This window comes from Phalacrocorax aristotelis, chromosome 30 (genome assembly GCF_949628215.1).
Source record: "Phalacrocorax aristotelis chromosome 30, bGulAri2.1, whole genome shotgun sequence".
In the NCBI taxonomy this organism is placed as follows: domain Eukaryota; kingdom Metazoa; phylum Chordata; class Aves; order Suliformes; family Phalacrocoracidae; genus Phalacrocorax; species Phalacrocorax aristotelis.
This window is the reverse complement of record NC_134305.1, coordinates 556,223-574,993: the sequence shown is the minus strand read 5'-3', so window position 1 is coordinate 574,993 and position 18,771 is coordinate 556,223. Positions and strand designations below refer to the sequence as shown.

At 56.6% G+C, this 18,771-nt stretch overlaps 1 long non-coding RNA gene across 12 annotated transcripts in view; it reads right to left on the bottom strand.

Annotated features, from left to right (window-relative positions):
- LOC142048997 (uncharacterized) overlaps positions 1–18,771 on the bottom strand; it is a 170,145-nt gene that overhangs the window by 127,673 nt on the left and 23,701 nt on the right. For 11 of the 12 annotated variants that reach the window (XR_012657589.1, XR_012657587.1, XR_012657586.1 and 8 more), the window contains one exon: positions 10,961–11,070. This is a non-coding gene — a long non-coding RNA (uncharacterized LOC142048997). Of the gene's footprint in view, positions 1–10,960; positions 11,071–11,328; positions 11,399–18,771 lie in introns of those variants that run through there. The other variant, XR_012657592.1, reaches the window with a different exon arrangement.

Sequence of the window (18,771 nt, the reverse complement as noted above, 5' to 3'; positions counted from 1 at the left end):
TTCACAGTTCCCTCCCAGTTCACTCCCAGTTCCCTCCCAGTACATCCCAGTACTTCATAGTTCCCTCCCAGCACACCCCAGTACGTCCCAGTTCCCCTCAGTACATAACACTTCCCTCCCAGTACATACCAGTACATCCCAGTGTCCTCACAGTACGTCCCAGTTCCTTCCCAGTTCACTCCCAGTACACAACAGTTACCTCCCAGTACATCCTAGTAGATCCTAGGACATTTCAAATCCCTGCCAGTTCCACCCGGTACAACCCAGTACAAGCCTGTACATCCTAGTTCCTCCACAGTACATCCCAGGGCATCCCCGCACATTGTAGTGCCTCCCAGTACATCCCAGTTCCCTCCCAGTACTGGGAGAGACCTGGGATGTACTGGGAGGGAACTGGGATGTACTGGGAGGGAACTGGGATGTACTGGGAGGGAACTGGGATGTACTGGGAGGGAACTGGGACGTACTGGGATGTAATGGGACGGAACTGGCATGTATTGGGAGGCACTGGGAAAGAAGTGGTAGTGAACCGGGAGGGAATTGGGATGTACGGGGATGAACTGGTAGGAAACTGGGATGTACTGGCATGGAACGGGGATGTATTGGGATGTACAGGAACGGAACAGGAATGTACTGCGATGTACTGGGAGCAAACTGGGATTTACTGGGATATACTGGGAGGCATTGGGTGGGAAGTGGGTGTCAACTGGGACATTCCAGTTTCCTCCCAGTACATCCCAGTTCCCTACCAGTGCAGCCCAGTACATCCCAGTTCCCTCCCAGTCCGTCCCAGTTCCCTCCCAGTACATCCCAGTTCCCTCACAGTACATCCCAGTTCCCTACCAGTTCACACACAGTTCACTCCCAGTTCCATTCCAGTACATCCCAGTACATGCCAGTTGCCTCCCAGTTCCCTCTAAGTACATCCCACTACTTCACAGTTCACTCCCACTACATCCCAGTGCGTCCCAGTTCCCCCTTGGTACATAACACTTGCCTCCCAATACATCCAAGTTCCCTCCCAGTACATCCCAATCCCCTCCCAGTACATACCAGTTCCCTCCCAGTACGTCCCAGTTCCCTCCCAGTACATCCCAGTTCCCTACCAGTACGTCCCAGTTCCCTCCCACTACATACCAGTTCCCTACCAGTTCCTTCCCAGTACATAACAGTTACCTCCCAGTACATCCTAGTAGATCCTAGGACATTTCAAATCCCTGCCAGTTCCACCCGGTACAACCCAGTACAAGCCTGTACATCCTAGTTCCTCCACAGTACATCCCAAGGCATCACCGCACATTGTAGTGCCTCCCAGTACATCCCAGGTCCGTCCCAGTACTGGGAGGGAACTGGGATGTACTGGGAGGGAACTGGGACGTACTGGGAGGGAACTGGGATGTAATGGGATGTATTGGGAGGCACTGGGAAAGAAGTGTAGTGAACCGGGAGGGAATTGGGATGTACGGGGATGAACTGGTAGGGAACTGGGATGTACTGGCATGGAACGGGGATGTATTGGGATGTACCGGAACGGAACTGGAATGTACTGCGATGTACTGGGATGTACTGGGAGGAAACTGGGATTTACTGGGATGTACTGGGAGGGAAGTGGGTGTCAACAGGGACATTCCAGTTTCCTCCTAGTACATCCCAGTTCCCTCCCAGTACATACCAGTTCCCTCCCAGTACATCCTACTACATACCAGTTCCCTCCCAGTTCACTCCCAGTACCTCCCAGTTCCCTCCCAATTCCTTCCCAGTACACAGCAGTTACCTCCCAGTACATCCCAGTTCCATCCCAGTACATCCCAGTACTTCACAGTTCCCACCCAGTACATCCCAGTTCCCTCTAAGTACATCCCAGTACTTCACAGTTCCCTCCCAGCACATCCCAGTACGTCCCAGTTCCCCTCAGTACATAACACTTCCCTCCCAGTACATCCCAGTACATCCCAGTAGATCCTGGTACATCCCAAATCCCTGCTAGTTCCACCCGGTACAACCCAGTACAAGCCTGTACACCCTAGTACCTCCACAGTACATCCCAGGGCATCCCCGCACATTGTAGTGCCTCCCAGTACATCCCAGTTCCCTCCCAGTACTGGGAGGGACCTGGGATGTACTGGGAGGGAACTGGGACGGAACTGGGATGTATTGGGAGGCACTGGGAAAGAAGTGGTAGTGAACAGGGAGGGAATTGGGATGTACGGGGATGAACTGGTAGGGAACTGGGATGTACTGGCATGGAATGGGGATGTATTGGGATGTACAGGAACGGAACTGGAATGTACTGCGATGTACTGGGATGTACTGGGAGCAAACTGGGATTTACTGGGATGTACTGGGAGGAAACTGGGATATACTGGGAGGAAACTGGGATATACTGGGAGGAAACTGGGATATACTGGGAGGAAACTGGGAGGGAAGTGGGTGTCAACTGGGAAATTCCAGTTTCCTCCCAGTACATCCCAGATCCCTCCCAGTCCCTCCCAGTACATCCCAGTTCCCTCACAGTACATCCCAGTTCCCTCCCAGTTCACACACAGTTCACTCCCAGTTCCATTCCAGTACATCCCAGTACATGCCAGTTGCCTCCCAGTTTCCTCTAAGTACATCCCAGTACTTCAAAGTTCCCTCCCAGTACATCCCAGTTTCCTCTAAGTACATCCCACTACTTCACAGTTCACTCCCACTACATCCCAGTACGTCCCAGTTCCCCCTTGGTACATAACACTTCCCTCCCAATACATCCAAGTTCCCTCCCAGTACATCCCAATCCCCTCCCAGTACATCCCAGTTCCCTGCCAGTATGTCCCAGTACATCCCAGTTCCCTCCCAGTACATACCAGTTCCCTCCCAGTACATCCCAGTTTCCTCCCAGTACATCCTACTACATTCCAGTTCCCTCCGAGTTCACTCCCAATTCCTTCCCAGTACACAGCAGTTACCGCCCAGTACATCCCAGTTCCATCCCATTACACCCCAGTACTTCCCAGTTCCCTCCCAGTACATCCCAGTTCCCTCTAAGTACATCCCAGTACTTCACAGTTCCCTCCCAGCACATCCAGTACGTCCCAGTTCCCCTCAGTACATAACACTTCCCTCCCAGTACATCCCAGTACATCCCAGTAGATCCTGGTACATCCCAAATCCCTGCTAGTTCCACCCGGTACAACCCAGTACAAGCCTGTACATCCTAGTTCCTCCACAGTACATCCCAGGGCATCCCCGCACATTGTAGTGCCTCCCAGTACATCCCAGTTCCCTCCCAGTACTGGGAGGGACCTGGGATGTACTGGGAGGGAATTGGGACATACTGGGAGGGACCTGGGATGTACTGGGATGTAATGGGACGGAACTGGGATGTATTGGGAGGCACTGGGAAAGAAGTGGTAGTGAACCGGGAGGGAATTGGGATGTACGGGGATGAACTGGTAGGGAACTGGGATGTACTGGCATGGAACGGGGATGTATTGGGATGTACAGGAATGGAAATGGAATGTACTGCGATGTACTGGGACGTACTGGGAGCAAACTGGGATTTACTGGGATGTACTGGGAGGAAACTGGGATATACTGGGAGGCACTGGGAGGGAAGTGGGTGTCAACTGGGACATTCCAGTTTCCTCCCAGTACATCCCAGTTCCCTACCAGTGCAGCCCAGTACATCCCAGATCCCTCCCAGTACATCCCAGTTCCCTCCCAGTCCGTCCCAGTACATCCCAGTTCCCTCACAGTACATCCCAGTTCCCTCACAGTTCACACACAGTTTACTCCCAGTTCCATTCCAGTACATCCCAGTACATGCCACTATCCTCCAAGTAAATCCCAGTTCCCTCCCACTACATCCAAGTTCCCTCCCACTTCCCTCTAAGTACATCCCAGTACTTCACAGTTCACTCCCAGTACATCCCAGTTCCCCCTCGGTACATAACAGTTCCCTCCCAGTACACCCCAGTACATCCCAGTTCCCTCCCAGTATGTCCCACTATATCCCAGTTCCCTCCCAGTAAATCCCAATTCCCAACACTTTCCACCCAGTACATCCCAGTTCCCTCCCAGTTCACTCCCAGTTCCCTCTAAGCACATCCCACTACTTCATAGTTCCCTCCCAGCACATCCCAGTACGTCCCAGTTCCCCTCAGTACATAACACTTCCCTCCCAGTACATAACAGTACATCCCAGTGTCCTCACAGTACGTCCCAGTTCCCTCCCAGTTCACACCCAGTACATAACAGTTACCTCCCAGTACATCCCAGTACATCCTAGTAGATCCTAGGACATTTCAAATCCCTGCCAGTTCCACCCGGTACAACCCAGTACAAGCCTGTACATCCTAGTTCCTCCACAGTACATCCCAGGACATCCCAGTTCCCTCCCAGTACATACCAGTTCCCTCCCAGTACATCCCAGTACATCCTGGTACATCCCAGTTCCCACCCAGTACATCCTACTACATACCAGTTCCCTCCCAGTTCACTCCCAGTACATCCCAGTACTTCACAGTTCCATCCCAGTACATCCCAGTACGCACCAGTTCCCCTCAGTACATAACACTTCCCTCCCAGTACATAACAGTACATCCCAGTGTCCTCACAGTACGTCCCAGTTCCCTACCAGTACGTCCCAGTTCCCTACCAGTACGTCCCAGTTCCCTACCAGTACGTCCCAGTTCCCTACCAGTACGTCCTAGTCCCCTCCCAGTTCACTCCCAGTACGTAACAGTTACCTCCCAGTACATCCCAAATCCCTGCTAGTTCCACCCGGTACAACCCAGTACAAGCCTGTACATCCTAGTTCATCCACAGTACATCCCAGGGCATCCCTGCACATTGTAGTGCCTCCCAGTACTGGGAGGGACCTGGGATGTACTGGGAGGGAACTGGGATGTACTGGGAGGGAACTGGGATGTACTGGGAGGGAACTGGGATGTACTGGGATGTAATGGGACGGAACTGGGATGTATTGGGAGGCACTGGGAAAGAAGTGGTAGCGAACCGGGAGGGAATTGGGATGTACGTGGATGAACTGGTAGGAAACTGGGATGTACTGGCATGGAACGGGGATGTATTGGGATGTACAGGCACGGAACTGGAATGTACTGGGAGCGAACTCGGATTTACTGGGATGTACTGGGAGGAAACTGGGATATACTGGGAGGAAACTGGGAGGGAAGTGGGTGTCAACTGGGACATTCCAGTTTCCTCCCAGTACATCCCAGTTTCCTCCCAGTGCATCCCAGTCCGTCCCAGTTCCCTCCCAGTCCGTCCCAGTTCCCTCCCAGTCCGTCCCAGTTCCCTCCCAGTCCGTCCCAGTTCCCTCCCAGTACATCCTACTACATCCCAGTTCTCTCCAGTACATCTCAGTTCCCTCCCAGTTCCCTCCCAGTTCACACACAGTTCACTCCCAGTTCCATTCCAGTACATGCCAGTTCCCTCCCAGTACATCACACTACATCGCAGTTCTCTCCCAGTTCCTGCTAAGTACATCCCAGTACTTCACAGTTCCCTCCCAGCACATCCCAGTTCCATCCCAGTACATCCCAGTAGTTCACAGTTCCCTGCCGGTACATCCCAGTTCCCTCTAAGTACATCCCAGTACTTCACAGTTCCCTCCCAGCACATCCCAATACGTCCCAGTTCCCCTCAGTACATAACACTTCCCTCCCAATACATAACAGTACATACCAGTAGATCCTGGTACATCCCAGTAGATCCTGGTACATCCCAAATCCCTGCCAGTTCCACCCGGTACAACCCAGTACAAGCCTGTACATCCTAGTTCCTCCACAGTACATCCCTGGGCATCCCCGCACATTGTAGTGCCTCCCAGTACATCCCAGTTCCCTCCCAGTTCACTCCCAGTACACAACAGTTACCTCCCAGTATATCCCAGTACATCCTAGTAGATCCTAGGACATTTCAAATCCCTGCCAGTTCCACCCGGTACAACCCAGTACAAGCCTGTACATCCTAGTTCCTCCACGGTACATCCCAGAACATCCCCGCACATTGTAGTGCCTCCCAGTACATCCCAGGTCCCTCCCAGTACTGGGAAGGAACTGGGATGTACTGGGATGTAATGGGACGGAACTGGGATGTATTGGGAGGCACTGGGAAAGAAGTGGTAGTGAACCGGGAGGGAATTGGGACGTACGGGGATGAACTGGTAGGGAACTGGGATGTACTGGCATGAAACGGGGATGTATTGGGATGTACAGGAACGGAACTGGAATGTACTGCGATGTACTGGGATGTACAGGGAGCAAACTGGGATTTACTGGGATGTACTGGGAGGAAACTGGGATATACTGGGAGGCACTGGGAGCGAAGTGGGGGTCAACTGGGACATTCCCGTTTCCTCCCAGTACATCCCAGTTCCCTACCAGTGCATCCCAGTACATCCCAGATCCCTCCCAGTCCGTCCCAATCCCCTCCCAGTACATCCCAGTTCCCTGCCAGTATGTCCCAGTTCCCTCCCAGTACATCCCAGTTCCCTCCCAGTATGTCCCACTACATCCCAGTTCCCTCCCAGTCCATCCCAGTTCCCTCCCAGTAAATCCCAACTCCCAACACTTTCCACCCAGTACATCCCATTTCCCTCCCAGTACATCCCAGTTCCCTCTAAGTACATCCCACTATTTCACAGTTCCCTCCCAGTACATCCCAGTACGTCCCAGTTCCCCTCAGTACATAACAGTACATCCCAGTGTCCTCACAGTACGTCCCAGTTCCCTCCCAGTACATCCCAGTTCCCTACCAGTACATACCAGTTCCCTCCCAGTTCACTCCCAGTACATCCCAGTACATCCTGGTACGTCCCAAATCCCTGCCAGTTCCACCCGGTACAACCCAGTACAAGCCTGTACATCCTAGTTCCTCCACGGTACATCCCAGGACATCCCCGCACATTGTAGTGCCTCCCAGTACATCCCAGGTCCCTCCCAGTACTGGGAGGGAACTGGGATGTACTGGGAGGGAACTGGGATGTACTGGGATGTAATGGGACGGAACTGGGAAAGAAGTGGTACTGAACCGGGAGGGAATTGGGATGTACGGGGATGAACTGGTAGGGAACTGGAATGTCATGGCATGGAACGGGGATGTATTGGGAATGTACAGGCACGGAACTGGAATGTACTGCGATGTACTGGGAGCAAACTGGGATTTACTGGGATGTACTGGGAGGAAACTGGGATATACTGGGAGGCACTGGGAGGGAAGTGGGTGTCAACTGGGACATTCCAGTTTCCTCCCAGTACATCCCAGTTCCCTACCAGTGCATCCCAGTCCGTCCCAGTTCCCTCCCAGTCCATCCCAATCCCCTCCCAGTACATCCCAGTTCCCTCCCAGTATGTCCCAGTACATCCCAGTTCCCTCCCAGTAAATCCCAGTTCCCTCCCAGTACATCCCAGTTCCCTCCCAGTACATCCCAGTTCCTTCACAGTTCACACACAGTTCACTCCCAGTTCCATTCCAGTACATCCTGGTACATGCCAGTTCCCTCCCAGTACATCACACTACATCCCAGTTCCCTCCCAGTTCCTGCTAAGTACATCCCAGTACTTCACAGTTCCCTCCCAGTACATCCCAGTACGTCCCAGTTCCCCTCAGTACATAACAGTACATCCCAGTGTCCTCACAGTACGTCCCAGTTTCCTCCCTGTACATCCCAGTTCCCTACCAGTACATCCCAGTTCCCTCCCTGTTCCTTCCCAGTACATAACAGTTACCTCCCAGTACATCCTGGTACATCCCAAATCCCTGCCAGTTCCACCCGGTACAACCCAGTACAAGCCTATACATCCTAGTTCCTCCACGGTACATCCCAGAACATCCCCGCACATTGTAGTGCCTCCCAGTACATCCCAGTTCCCTCCCAGTACTGGCAGCGAGCTGGGATTTACTGGGATGTACTGGGAGGAAACTGGGATATACTGAGAGACACTGGGAGGGAAGTGGGTGTCAACTGGGACATTCCAGTTTCCTCCCAGTACATCCCAGTTCCCTCCCACTATGTCCCAGTTCCCTACCAGTACATCCCAGTTCCCTACCAGTACATCCCAGTTCCCTCCCAGTTCCCTCCCAGTACATCCCAGTAGATCCTGGTACATCCCAAATCCCCGCTAGTTCCACCCGGTACAACCCAGTACAAGCCTGTACATCCTAGTTCCTCCACGGTACATCCCAGGGCATCCCCGCACATTGTAGTGCCTCCCAGTACATCCCAGTTCCCTCCCAGTACTGGGAGGGACCTGGGACGTACTGGGAGGGACCTGGGATGTACTGGGAGGGACCTGGGACGGAACTGGGATGTATTGGGAGGCACTGGGAAAGAAGTGGTAGCCAACCGGGAGGGAATTGGGATGTACGGGGATGAACTGGTAGGGAACTGGGATGTACTGGCATGGAACGGGGATGTATTGGGATGTACAGGAACGGAACTGGAATGTACTGCGATGTACTGGGATGTACTGGGAGCAAACTGGGATTTACTGGGATGTACTGGGAGGAAACTGGGATATACTGGGAGGAAACTGGGAGGGAAGTGGGTGTCAACTGGGACATTCCCGTTTCCCTCCAGTACATCCCAGTTCCCTACCAGTGCATCCCAGTACATCCCAGTTCCGTCACAGTTCACACACAGTTCACTCCCAGTTCCATTCCAGTACATGCCACTTTCCTCCAAGTAAATCCCAGTTCCCTCCCACTACATCCAAGTTCCCTCCCAGTACATCCCGGTACATCCCAGTTCCCACCCAGTACATCCAAGTTCCCTCTAAGTACATCCCAGTACTTCACAGTTCCCTCCCAGCACATCCCAGTACGTCCCAGTGTCCTCACAGTACATCCCAGTTCCCTACCAGTACATCCCAGTTCCCTACCAGTACATCCCAGTTCCCTACCAGTACATCCCAGTTCCCTACCAGTACATCCCAGTTCCCTACCAGTACATCCCAGTTCCCTACCAGTACATCCCAGTTCCCTACCAGTACATCCCAGTTCCCTACCAGTACATCCCAGTTCCCTACCAGTTCCTTCCCAGTACATAACAGTTACCTCCCAGTACATCCCAAATCCCTGCCAGTTCCACCCGGTACAACCCAGTACAAGCCTGTACATCCTAGTTCCTCCAAAGTACATCCCAGGACATCCCCGCACATTGTAGTGCCTCCCAGTACGACCCAGTTCCCTCCCAGTACGTCCCAGAACATCCCAGTTCCGTCCCAGTTCCCTACCAGTGCGTCCTAGTTCCCTCCCAGTACGTCCCAGTTCCCTCTTAGTCCATTCCAGTTCCCTCCAGTATATCCCAGTACATCCCAGTTCCCTCCAATACATCTCAGTTCTCTCCCATTTCCCTCCAAGTACATGCCAGTTCCCTCCCAGTACATCCCAGTTCCCTCACAGTTCACACACAGTTCACTCCCAGTTCCCTCCCAGTACATCACACTACATCCCAGTTCCCTCCCAGTGTCTGCTAAGTACATCCCAGTACTTCACAGTTCCCTCCCAGCACATCCCAGTACGTCCCAGTTCCCCTCAGTACATAACACTTCCCTCCCAGTACATACCAGTACATCCCAGTGTCCTCACAGTACATCCCAGTGTCCTCCCAATGCATCCCAGTGTCCTCCCAATGCATCCCAGTGTCCTCCCAATGCATCCCAGTGTCCTCCCAATGCATCCCAGTGTCCTCCCAATGCATCCCAGTGTCCTCCCAATGCATCCCAGTGTCCTCCCAATGCATCCCAGTGTCCTCCCAATGCATCCAGTGTCCTCCCAATGCATCCCAGTGTCCTCCCAATGCATCCCAGTGTCCTCCCAATGCATCCCAGTGTCCTCCCAATGCATCCCAGTGTCCTCCCAATGCATCCCAGTGTCCTCCCAATGCATCCCAGTGTCCTCCCAATGCATCCCAGTGTCCTCCCAATGCATCCCAGTTCCCTCCCAATGCATCCCAGTTCCCTCCCAATGCATCCCAGTTCCCTCCCAATGCATCCCAGTTCCCTCCCAATGCATCCCAGTTCCCTCCCAATGCATCCCAGTTCCCTCCCAATGCATCCCAGTTCCCTCCCAATGCATCCCAGTTCCCTCCCAGTTACTTCCCAGTACACAACAGTTACTTCCCAGTACATCTGAGTACACCCTGGTACATCCCAAATTCCTGCCAGTTCCACCCGGTACAACCCAGTACAAGCCTGTACATCCTAGTTCCTCCACAGTACATCCCAGGACATCCCAGTTCCGTCCCAGTTCCCTACCAGTGCGTCCTAGTTCCCTCCCAGTACAACCCAGTAGATCCTGGTACGTCCCCGTTCCCCACACTGTACGTCCCCGTTCCCCGCACTGTACTGGGAGGACAACCGAGCCTGCGCAGTGATTGACATACGGAACGAGCAGGTTTGTACCCATCACTAGACAAGACAATAATGACTATGTATGAGTATGTAAAATTTTCATCTATAAATTGTAGGGGAAAGGTGCGTGAGGTACGCACGCCAGGAGGAGCGATCCCCCGTGCATCCGGCGCCGCGAATAAAGAATGCCTGCTCTTTAATACTAAATTGGTGTTGAGGAGTCGTTTCCGATTTTAACGCGTTTTTCGGTAACACAGGGAGTCAGATCAAGAGAGCCAGAGAACAACACAATACCGACAGGCTACAGGACAGAGCAGGAAGAATAAAAAAAAAAAAAAGAGGCCAGAGCCAGGCAGAGAGAGGCGGAGAAAGAAAAAGGAGCCACAGGCTACAGGACAGAGAGAGGGAGGACTGAAAAGACGGGGAGGCAGGGAGACACTCAGAGCGAGATGGAGAAAGAAGGTGCGGGGGGGGGGGGGGGGGGCGCAAAACAAAAAAGTAAATTTTGCAGCAGGTAAGGAAAGAGAGGGGGCCGGGGGAGAGACAGGGAGGGCCCAGGACGCACAAGAGAGGCAACGGGGCCCCAGTGGCCCAGGACTCACCGCGACTCTCGCTCTCAGCGCTGCTGGCACAATTTAGCCGTTCAGATGCTCCTTTCCCCTCCTCTCCTCCCTGCCTCTTCTGCAGCTCCACACTCTAGGCCGTCCTCCACCTGAAGAGAATACGTGGGTGTCTTACAGCTCTTACCAGATGAGGCTTCCTAGGCACGTAGCCTAGCTCGCTCGTGCACTACACGCCCGTACCCAACTCCGGGTTACGCGTACAGACCCTACGGTGCACGTTGGTGGCCTGGCCCGCTGCGGGCTATGAAGGGGGATCCTTCCTCCCCCACCTGCATGGACAGGCTCTCTCTTGCCTGCGGCAGGAAGGCAGCTGGCAGCCAGAGCACCTTCAGTTTCTTCTTCTTTACCTTTCGTTGGCGTCTCCAGCTTCAGCCGAGGCAGCTCCTGTCCGCAGCCGGGAAGGGCTTTGTCTATCCCTTTTCGGCCCTGCGCTGCGAGGACGGGCAGAGAGAAGCCATGCGAGCCTGAGACGGCCGCAGGCAACGGCATCCCCGGGGGAAGGACAGGCAACCACGTCCTCAGCACGGTCTCTGGGAGAGGGAAAGAAGAAACAGCGACCGTCATTACCGTCGATCGACCCTGGCCAAAGCCTCTCCTTCCGCAGGGGCTTCTGGACACACCGCTCCCTCCCCACGCTACTGCTAAGGGCCCCTGCGCCAAGGGGGAATCCAGTGCGCTTGAGGGACGGCTTGCTGCCTTCACGACAGGGCCTGGGGGCGGCCTAAGGCTATGCAGCACGCTTATGGGGAGGTGCCGGAGCTGGGGGCAGGCGCACGGGGCAAGGGGGGCCAGGGGAGGCTGAGCGGGACCTCCGGTGGGCCGGGGAGGCGGCCATCATCTGCGCCCTGGGCACGGGGAAAAGGTCATCGTCCTCCTCCTTTCCCTCTTCCCTTCTGTCAGCTCCCAGGGAACTCACCGCTTCTCGGGAAGCGGCCGCACCCGCAAGCCCCCAGTAATCAACACGAATCCAACCCCAAAAATACACCTCGCGTACCGTACGCGCCACGGCCGCCCGGCACCCGAGCGCCGGAAGACCACGCCTCCCGCCACGCCCGGCGAACCACGTGACAGGGCCGGCAGCCACTGCGCCAGGAATACAGCTCCCGGCATGCTCTGCGGCAAAACCCGGCCGCCCGGCAGCCGCGCGCCGCAAGGACTACAGCTCCCGGCATGCTCTGCGGCACAACCAAGCCGGCCGGCGGCCGGTTTGATGCAGAGCCACCCAGCATCCCTGCGAGCACAGCTGCAGGCGCAACAGCAGTTACGCAGGCACAACTAGGCACTAAACAAAGGCTTTCCAACACTGGAGGTCTAGAACAGGTAGACATTAGCACAGAAGCACAAGGGGCTCTGTCACCCTGCACAAATCTCCCCGGGCCTACACACGCACACGTTCAGAAGTTAGTTATCAGAAAACGCCCGACTCAGCCATTTGCCACAGTCACGAGACTCACGACATGATAACACGACATGACACACGAGGTGGGCTCAGAGTTTTAAGGCAAGAAATACCTCCCACGCCCCCCACCCGAGATCTTTCAGGGTCCACACCTGCCATCGCCCCGCACCAAACCTACCCGGCCAAAGGCTTTCAGGTGGCCCGAAACACTGTACACAGAAAATAACCACGGACAGACCTGCATTGTTCGGAAGCGAACGATGCCCGACCGGGGCTCCTCTGCGGGGCACGGAGCCCCCCGGCCCCGCCCGGAGACACACACCCGCCCCCCGCTGCCCGAACTCACCCACCAGCGCTCTCCGGCCCCCGGACACGGCCGCGCTGCTCTCTCAGGCGGCTGCCGCAGGCGAGGCTCGGGCACCGCCAGGCCTCCAGGCGTCCCGAGGGGCTGCCGGCCACCGCAGGGGATGGCTGCCGGCGGCCGGACCGCCGCGGCGCTCCCCGCCCAGCTCCGAGCAGGCTCCGCCGGCCGCGGGCTTCCCACGCCGGGCCGCAGAGGGGCCCCGGCACCGCACAGGGACGCCTCGCGACCCGGCCGCCACACGCACCGGCCCTTCGGCCTCCACACGCACCGCTCCCGCCCCCGCTCCGACGCGCCGCGCACGCGCCACCGGAAGCCCGAGCCCCGCGGGGCGGCCCTTAAAGGGCGGCCGGAAGGAACGGCCCCCACCGGCCCCGCCACCGCGCCCAGCCGGTGAGCGCCAGCGCCCCCTGCTGGCCGGGCCGCGCTCAGCTCGCGAGGGCGCCGAGGGCCGGGCGGGGCGGGACGCGCCGGCTCGGGGCCAGCGCCTTCTCGGGGCGAGCGGGAAACCCCTGCGGGCCCCGGTCACGGCCGGGCAGAGCCGCGCGCCCTCCGAGAGCTGCTGAACGGGGCTGCCGCTCGTGACACATACCGAGCCGTCTGCGACGGGAGCGGGCAGAGGAGGAAGGGGCCGGCTGGGGCCCGGGGGGCCGCCCCCCTACTCGCAGTTCCCTCACCGCAGTTCCCTCACCGCAGTTCCCTCACCGCAGTTCCCTCACCGCAGTTCCCTCACCGCAGTTCCCTCACCGCAGTTCCCTCACCGCAGTTCCCTCACCGCAGTTCCCTCACCGCAGTTCCCTCACCGCAGTTCCCTCACCGCAGTTCCCTCACCGCAGTTCCCTCACCGCAGTTCCCTCACCGCAGTTCCTCACCGCAGTTCCCTCACCGCAGTTCCCTCACCGCAGTTCCCTCACCGCAGTTCCCTCACCGCAGTTCCCTCACCGCAGTTCCCTCACCGCAGTTCCCTCACCGCAGTTCCCTCACCGCAGTTCCCTCACCGCAGTTCCCTCACCGCAGTTCCCTCACCGCAGTTCCCTCACCGCAGTTCCCTCACCGCAGTTCCCTCACCGCAGTTCCCTCACCGCAGTTCCCTCACCGCAGTTCCCTCACCGCAGTTCCCTCACCGCAGTTCCCTCACCGCAGTTCCCTCACCGCAGTTCCCTCACCGCAGTTCCCTCACCGCAGTTCCCTCACCGCAGTTCCCTCACCGCAGTTCCCTCACCGCAGTTCCCTCACCGCAGTTCCCTCACCGCAGTTCCCTCACCGCAGTTCCCTCACCGCAGTTCCCTCACCGCAGTTCCCTCACCGCAGTTCCCTCACCGCAGTTCCCTCACCGCAGTTCCCTCACCGCAGTTCCCTCACCGCAGTTCCCTCACCGCAGTTCCCTCACCGCAGTTCCCTCACCGCAGTTCCCTCACCGCAGTTCCCTCACCGCAGTTCCCTCACCGCAGTTCCCTCACCGCAGTTCCCTCACCGCAGTTCCCTCACCGCAGTTCCCTCACCGCAGTTCCCTCACCGCAGTTCCCTCACCGCAGTTCCCTCACCGCAGTTCCCTCACCGCAGTTCCCTCACCGCAGTTCCCTCACCGCAGTTCCCTCACCGCAGTTCCCTCACCGCAGTTCCCTCACCGCAGTTCCCTCACCGCAGTTCCCTCACCGCAGTTCCCTCACCGCAGTTCCCTCACCGCAGTTCCCTCACCGCAGTTCCCTCACCGCAGTTCCCTCACCGCAGTTCCCTCACCGCAGTTCCCTCACCGCAGTTCCCTCACCGCAGTTCCCTCACCGCAGTTCCCTCACCGCAGTTCCCTCACCGCAGTTCCCTCACCGCAGTTCCCTCACCGCAGTTCCCTCACCGCAGTTCCCTCACCGCAGTTCCCTCACCGCAGTTCCCTCACCGCAGTTCCCTCACCGCAGTTCCCTCACCGCAGTTCCCTCACCGCAGTTCCCTCACCGCAGTTCCCTCACCGCAGTTCCCTCACCGCAGTTCCCTCACCGCAGTTCCCTCACCGCAGTTCCCTCACCGCAGTTCCCTCACCGCAGTTCCCTCACCGCAGTTCCCTCACCGCAGTTCCCTCACCGCAGTTCCCTCACCGCAGTTCCCTCACCGCAGTTCCCTCACCGCAGTTCCCTCACCGCAGTTCCCTCACCGCAGTTCCCTCACCGCAGTTCCCTCACCGCAGTTCCCTCACCGCAGTTCCCTCACCGCAGTTCCCTCACCGCAGTTCCCTCACCGCAGTTCCCTCACCGCAGTTCCCTCACCGCAGTTCCCTCACCGCAGTTCCCTCACCGCAGTTCCCTCACCGCAGTTCCCTCACCGCAGTTCCCTCACCGCAGTTCCCTCACCGCAGTTCCCTCACCGCAGTTCCCTCACCGCAGTTCCCTCACCGCAGTTCCCTCACCGCAGTTCCCTCACCGCAGTTCCCTCACCGCAGTTCCCTCACCGCAGTTCCCTCACCGCAGTTCCCTCACCGCAGTTCCCTCACCGCAGTTCCCTCACCGCAGTTCCCTCACCGCAGTTCCCTCACCGCAGTTCCCTCACCGCAGTTCCCTCACCGCAGTTCCCTCACCGCAGTTCCCTCACCGCAGTTCCCTCACCGCAGTTCCCTCACCGCAGTTCCCTCACCGCAGTTCCCTCACCGCAGTTCCCTCACCGCAGTTCCCTCACCGCAGTTCCCTCACCGCAGTTCCCTCACCGCAGTTCCCTCACCGCAGTTCCCTCACCGCAGTTCCCTCACCGCAGTTCCCTCACCGCAGTTCCCTCACCGCAGTTCCCTCACCGCAGTTCCCTCACCGCAGTTCCCTCACCGCAGTTCCCTCACCGCAGTTCCCTCACCGCAGTTCCCTCACCGCAGTTCCCTCACCGCAGTTCCCTCACCGCAGTTCCCTCACCGCAGTTCCCTCACCGCAGTTCCCTCACCGCAGTTCCCTCACCGCAGTTCCCTCACCGCAGTTCCCTCACCGCAGTTCCCTCACCGCAGTTCCCTCACCGCAGTTCCCTCACCGCAGTTCCCTCACCGCAGTTCCCTCACCGCAGTTCCCTCACCGCAGTTCCCTCACCGCAGTTCCCTCACCGCAGTTCCCTCACCGCAGTTCCCTCACCGCAGTTCCCTCACCGCAGTTCCCTCACCGCAGTTCCCTCACCGCAGTTCCCTCACCGCAGTTCCCTCACCGCAGTTCCCTCACCGCAGTTCCCTCACCGCAGTTCCCTCACCGCAGTTCCCTCACCGCAGTTCCCTCACCGCAGTTCCCTCACCGCAGTTCCCTCACCGCAGTTCCCTCACCGCAGTTCCCTCACCGCAGTTCCCTCACCGCAGTTCCCTCACCGCAGTTCCCTCACCGCAGTTCCCTCACCGCAGTTCCCTCACCGCAGTTCCCTCACCGCAGTTCCCTCACCGCAGTTCCCTCACCGCAGTTCCCTCACCGCAGTTCCCTCACCGCAGTTCCCTCACCGCAGTTCCCTCACCGCAGTTCCCTCACCGCAGTTCCCTCACCGCAGTTCCCTCACCGCAGTTCCCTCACCGCAGTTCCCTCACCGCAGTTCCCTCACCGCAGTTCCCTCACCGCAGTTCCCTCACCGCAGTTCCCTCACCGCAGTTCCCTCACCGCAGTTCCCTCACCGCAGTTCCCTCACCGCAGTTCCCTCACCGCAGTTCCCTCACCGCAGTTCCCTCACCGCAGTTCCCTCACCGCAGTTCCCTCACAGCAGTTCCCTCACAGCAGTTCCCTCACAGCAGTTCCCTCACAGCAGTTCCCTCACAGTTCATCCCAGGGACGGAACCGGGACCTACTGTGAGGCACTGGGAAAGAAGTGGGAGGAAGCCGGGACAGACCAATATAGCCCAGTATGGACTAGACCAATATAGCCCAGTATGGACTAGACCAATATAGCCCAGTATGGACTAGACCAATATAGCCCAGTATGGACTGGAGGGAACTGCGAGGGAACCGCGAGAGAACCCCACAGAACAAACCATGGGGCACGAGAAGGCAGAGAATTAAGAATTAGGGACAGGGAGCCAGAAAAAAAAAAGAAAAAAAACAAAGGGAGACAGAGAGCAAAAGGAATCGCAATGCGTACGGAGAGAAGAGAGAAACAATTCTAGCATAGGGTCACGGGGGAGCCAGGGACAGCAAGATGGAGAAAGGACAGAAGCTACAGGCTACAGGGCAGAGAGGGAAGAATTAATGAATAGACACAGAGAGATGGGCAGAAAGACATGGAGAAAGGCTAAAGATCACACGGCCTACAGGGAAGAGAGAAGAGAGGGAGGAATTTTAAAAACAGGGGCAAGAAGCCAGAGAGAGGGAGAGAGAAGCAACAATAAATGGGGACAAGCCACAGGGCAGCGAGGAGGGAATCGATGAATAAGAACAGGAGGCCAAAGAGAACACAATGTAGAATGGAAAAAAGGAACAGCGGCCTACAGGGAAGGAGGAATTAAAGATCAGGGACTGGGAGGCAGACAGAGACACATGAAGAAACAAGTGAAAAAAAAAAAAAAAACACAAAACAACAGCAATGGGCTACAAAGACAGAGAGGGAGGAAATGAGGAAATAAAACATCGCAGCAAGGAGCTGGACAGAGAGAGATGAGGACAAACAAATAGCATGGGTCCACGTGACAGAGAACGTGGAATTAGAACACAGAGAGAGGGAGCCGGACAGAGAGAGAGGCCGAGAGAAACATCTAGACAGGCTACAGCGGGCAGAGGCAGGAATTAAAACCTAGGGACAGGGAGCTGGACAGAGAGAGATGGAGGTCACAGGGAACAGCGGTGGCTGCAGGAAGAACAGGAATTCATGAATAGGGAAAGGGAGCTGGACAGAGAAGAACTCAGAAAGGCAAGAACAGTAGCAGGGTACAGAGCAGAGAAGACGAATTAAAAAGCACGGGGGGAGTGTTGAGGCAGACAGAGAGAGATTAAGAAAAAAGTCACGGGCTACGTGGCAAAGCAGGAGGAATTCAGAAACGAGGATGGGAACCAAGGGAGAGTGTGCCGGTGAAGGATAACGGGCATTAAAAGTGAGGGACGGGGAGCTGGGAAAAGCGAGGCAGAGAAAAACAGAATCACAGAGAGAATCACACAAAGCCAAAAAAGAAGAAACTGAACAACAGGAACAGGTGTAACCAAAGCGATGAAATCAACCAACCAGAGACGGTGTTCCATTACGGGAACATGGAGCGTACCAATCAGCGCACCTGTCGATCTGCATTTTAGTCCCTAGGCGATCGTTAATGTCAGCAGAACAACAGACAACATGCTTCTGTCAGAAAAGGATGACAAAACGCGGTTTCGCTTAGCGGACTGAGAAAACTAGCCAAGACTGCCAAGAGTAAGAGCCGAGAAGCTAAAAGGTAATTCCGGCAGGGGGAGATCGCGACCACCGACTCACAGACCACCACCGACCCAACTAACACCACCTACTCAGAAGAGAACAACGGAAGAGGACAACCGAGCCTGCGCAGTGATTGACATACGGAACGAGCAAGTTTGTACCCATCGCTAGACAAGACAATAATGACTATGTATGAGTATGTAAAACTTTAATCTACAAATTGTACAGGAAAGGTGCGTGAGGTACGCACGCCAGGAGGAGCGATCCCCCGTGCATCCGGCGCCGTGAATATAGAATGCCTGCTCTTTAATACTAAATTGGTGTTGAGGAGTCGTTTCCGATTTTAACGCGTTTTTCGGTAACACAGGCAGTCAGATCAAGAGAGCCAGAGAACAACAAAACACCGACAGGCTACAGGACAGAGCAGGAGGAATAAAAAAAAAAAAAACGGAGCCAGAGCCAGGCAGAGAGAGGCGGAGAAAGAAAAAGGAGCCGCAGGCTACAGGACAGAGAGAGGGAGGACTGAAAAGACGGGGAGGCAGGGAGACACTCAGAGCGAGATGGAGAAAGAAGGTGCGGGGGGGGGGCGCCAAAAAAAAAAGTAAATTTTGCAGCAGGTAAGGAAAGAGAGGGGGCCGGGGGAGAGACAGGGAGGGCCCAGGACGCACAAGAGAGGCAACGGGGCCCCAGTGG